Source organism: Peromyscus eremicus, chromosome 12 (genome assembly GCF_949786415.1).
Source record: "Peromyscus eremicus chromosome 12, PerEre_H2_v1, whole genome shotgun sequence".
Taxonomy (NCBI): Eukaryota; Metazoa; Chordata; class Mammalia; order Rodentia; family Cricetidae; genus Peromyscus; species Peromyscus eremicus.
In genome coordinates this window covers 2628972-2634063 of record NC_081428.1, presented here as the reverse complement: position 1 = coordinate 2634063, position 5092 = coordinate 2628972, and positions in this window count along the sequence as shown.

Sequence of the window (5092 nt, the reverse complement as noted above, 5' to 3'; positions counted from 1 at the left end):
TCAAAATCTAATAATAAGCCATGAATGTCCTTCTTTAGTGCAGTAGACAGGGTGCTAGCCTCACAAGAACAGGCTACATTAAAAGACCAAAGACTCTGGTTAGATGAGCATTAAAAGCAGGAGATGGCAGATATGTTGCATAAGAAGCAAGCTTTTCCTAATGCGTAGGAGTCTGGCCCAATGAGCCAGGTTTGATATCATTTCTATGGATGTGAGCTTGGTAGAGAGGACAAAGTTTTGAAAAAAGGAGCTCCCTCAGTTGGTCTGGAAAATGGGTACTGGAAGCTCTGCACTTGGTGGCATCCCCTGTGACACCCATGAACGCTATAGCTGATGTCTGTTTCCTTGGCTATCCCCAGAGGAACTAGAAAGGCAGAGCAGGTGAGAGCTGGGAGGCTCTGGCCAAGGAAAAGTTTGGGTGAACAGATTATGAAAGCTCCTGAGGCTGGTGCTTCCAAGCCTACTCACGGGTAGCTGTGAAGGTACAGGCATGGTCCCAACCCAAGACTGGAGCTCAGAGACTACTGCTGAAGACACATTTGCAGCTCCTGCAGATTGGACACCACATGAAAAGGAACCTCCAGTGAAGGGAACTCAGCTACCCTTCTGCAGATTCTCACACAGATAGATCTCAGAAAGAACATTAGTGAAAAATTAACATCGGTGGAAGCACACATACCCCAAAACAGTGGAGCTAGGCCAAGACACAAAATGAAGAGATAAATGGCTTTTGCTGAAACGGGAAAGCATTCTAAGGAAAGCGAAACTCAACAGAATCAATATGTTTGGAGGGGGCAGAGAAGACAGTGTCAGAGTTGATACCATTCAATGTTTAGTTCTTAAAAGACTGTAACAGAAAAACCCTGTGTGCACACAACCGAGAAAACGGAGACAATGAACCAGTGGAAATGACGAGGATAAAATATTTCTCTTTTTGGCTACACCAACCAAGAGCAAATGGGGAAAATCAGACATTTCCAGGAGGGAAAAAGAGACAATGGGAGAAAGACAGAAATGCAGGCACAGAGTCAACTGACTAATTACATGCAACCAAACAAACCATGTGCGCAGAAGAGAACACGGAAGATAAGAACATCAAATGGATAGTTGATGGTATTCAGTGATTATTAACAGTGGGTGTGCCAGTTTTTACTTTTCGAGTACATATTTTAGGGAAATATTTATATTCCTCTAAATTGAGATATGATTTGTTCAAAATACTGGGAGAGAGAAGCAGTAAGAGAGGAAGTAAGTAGAGAGAGGGAAAGAGGAAGGCCCACGTGAGCTGGTCCACAGTGAAGCTGTACCTTTCTCTCTAATAATGTTGAACAAAAAGTTTGAAAAATTAGGGTGGGTAGAAGACTCAGAGGGTGAGGCTGCTTAGTGTGCTAGCCTGGCAACCTGAGTTCGACCCCCAGAACTCAAGTAAAAGCAAAAGGACAGAAAAGACCCCACAAAGTTGTCCTCTGACTTACACACACACACACACACACACACACACACACACACACACACGCACGCACGCACGCACGCACATGCACACACGCACACAAGCGCACACACGTGCACACACAATATGTATGTTTTTTTTATTTTGAAAAAAGAAACTAAGGAAGGAACAGAATGACAGGTGGCTTTAATATCCTACTCTGGAAAATATAATAAAAAAGCCTTCAAATGAGGATGCTATAGGGGGCATGTTACCAACACTGATTTAAGAAGAAATTTTAAATGTGACACCATCCACAGATGAAATTTAAAGCACAATTGAAATATCTCAAGGAGGCTTTCAGAAGTTTAAGGGGTTAGTTACATCAACTGTTTCATAGCAGAGAAAAAAGTTACAAAGATCCAGCCCATCTCTGAAGGCTAAACTGACCCCAGCTCCAATGTATGACAAAGATAATACAAAAAAGAAAACTATAGGTCGGGTTCAGAAAGAAACAACTTTCAAAACCTCAAGTACTTATAAAATATCTTCAAGAAATTTCTAGCATCACTGAGGAAGGCTTGTTATATCTTAAGACTGACTTCAACATCAGAAAATCCAACGTTATAATGCTTCATGTCAGCAGTTCCTTCTAATGGTGGCTGAAAGGGCATTAAATACCAAATAAACACATTCGTAAAAGGCCGTAAGTGGCGTGGGGGTGCAGTGTGAGTACAGAAACTAGAAAGGACACCATGCTGGGGGAGAGGTGTTGAGGAAGAGAGCTGTGGGCTACACGAGACATCGAGGGTGTCTCGTTATTATGGGGTGGTGGAAGGGACGGGGGGGTCTGGGAATCAGGGAAAAGAGAAGGAAGAAAATCAACAAAAACCATTTGTTTGAAAATGCCACCATAAAAATCTAAAACCGCTGGGTGGTGGTGGCCCACGCCTTTACTCCCAGCACTCAGGAGGCAGAGGCAGGCAGATCTCTGTGAGTTCGAGGCCAGCCTGGTCTACAGAGTGAGTTCCAGGACAGCCAGGACTGTTACAAAGAAAAACCCTGTCTTGAAAAACAAAATCTAAAACCAGGTATGTTAATTTAAATTTTTAAATAAAAAAGGTCTTGGGAAATATTATAACTGAAGAACAGCTGCTTTCCCACCATGATTATGTGAGTGACAGCATCTTACCGGACAGAGAACGTGCGAAGCATTTCTGTGAAAATCAGAAGAAAGGACAGTATCTGCTTGAATTGCTACTTCCCATTGCAGAGAAGGTCTGAGTCATTTCGTGTGCTCTGAAATAGAAATTACAGCTGTAACTATTGGACAGGGGAAGGTCAGAAGTTCACTCTATACTGACAACGATTAAATAACATTAAATAATCAGTTCCCAAGGGGACCAATGCTAAAACACAGAATTAAAAGGAACACTTGAGTAAAGGGGACAAATTTAAAACTGCTAAATATAGTTTAGCAATCTTTCCATACACCCCACAAACAAGCTGGATGTACATTCTTACTGCCACAAACCATTTCAGTCTTCCAGGGAACACACACACACACACACACACACACACACACACACACACATTTTACACACACACACACATACACATGCATACACATATATTCACACATACACATGCACACACTTACACACACATACATATATACAGACATACACATACATACACACACACACAGGGACATATACACACAAAAAAAACCCAAAATTCAAAACAAAAGCCAACAGATGAGATACTTGGTATGTTGGTATGTTATAGAATCCATAATGGGGGTTGGAGAGATGGCTCAGTGGCTAAGGGCAGTGGCTGCTCTTCCAGAGGTCCTGAGTTCAATTCCCAGTGCTTATATGGTGGCTCACAATTGTCTGTAATGGGATCTGATGCTCTCTTCTGGTGTGCAGGTGTACATGCAGACAACGTGCATACATCCATAAATAAATAAATCTTTAAAATAAAAAAAAATATAGTGATGTGTCAAATTGTTCTGGAAATAAAACAAAACAGAATCAACAAAAACCCCAATCTCCCTCTGTATAGGAGCATATTCACTGCAGATACACACACACAATATAGAAATCATATTGAATTACAGAAAAGTAAAAATGACTGCAAGCAAAACCTGAGATTTTTAACAGTCATTATTTTTATTGTCCAAATTTTAAGGTAATTTTTATGATTTTATGCCACATTGCTAAGATATGTAATTATTACTTTGTGGACAAAAATATGATCTATTGAGTTGGTTTTAAGTTTAAAACCTATCAGCTGCAAAATAACATGTTTACTGGTGACATATAATTGTAAAGATTCTAGATTGTTCTCTGGAATAATTTGAGTTGTGGTAAGAGCTTTTCCAAGATGCAGAGTAACACTTGGAGTGTTTCCGAGATGCAGCTGGAGTAGACGATGGTGGGAATGTTCCCTCAGCCTCCTGAGCTGGCCAGGCCGCCTAGAATCTAATTTGAGAAGTGAAGGTGACATCATCGCAGGTGTGTCTCCAGAATATAAATTTATAATGCTTCTGGCTAACAGAGCTGGAAGGGAGAAGGATTTTAAAGCCCTCAAGTTATTCTCTTTGTGGACACTCCGCATCATTATCTTTAAATAAAGCATCTGTGTCTCTCCCTGCACCCCCTGGGCTCTGATTCCTCACTGAGAAATGTCTTGTAAACCTCAGAAGCAGAAGAAAACGCATGGTGATAGACAGCACAGAGTGTTCTCATCTTTAAGACTGTAAATATTTTGTCTTATAGAAGGAATCTCCTATCATGAAAACTTCAGCTCTTCCTAAATCTGCAAAAATGAACTATGACATTTATGGCAATTCTTAAATTCAAGTTGTATATGCCAAATTGGCTGATAACATTCGCAAATGAATCCCTTGAATGTTTACAAAAGGTCAACATGATAGGGGAGAAAAAAGTCCAATTCAAAAACAAAAGTAAGGAGCTAGAGAGATGGCCCCCAGCAGTTAAGAGCACTGGCTGCTCTTCCAAAGGACCTGAACACCCATATGGCAGCTCACAACTCTCTGTAACTACAGTTCCAGGGTATTCATATGCCCTCATACAGATATGCATGCAGGCAAGACACCAATGTACATAAATAAAACATTTTAAAAAAAAAGAAACAAATCAAAAACAAAAGTAAGGCATACTGCCAGCCAAAAAAACTCAACTCCTACCAAGTACAATGGTGTATGCCTTTAATTCCAGAGCTTGGGAGGCAGAGTTTGAAGCTAGTCTGGTCTACAGAGTGAGTTCCAGGTCAGCCAAGCCTACACTTAGAAACCCTATATCAAATATATATTCAGCTCCTAAACCTGAGTTATTTAGTAAAGTCAACAGACTATACAAACAGAGTTCTTTTTGCTAAAAATCCTACATTATTAAATGCCTGCTGTTACCAAGATTTGTAGGAGGTACTGGAGAGTAAATTGATATAATATCTCAAGGAACTTAGAGGGTAACTAGAAAAAGGAAAAATTAAAAAATAAATAGTATAATGCCAATAAATCAACATGAAAAATAACAAATAATCCTGTTTTAAACATGGGACAAAGTAGACACAGGCAGAAGTATAGGAATGGGCAACAAGCCCATGATAAATTACTCAGCTTTACTTAGTGGAGAA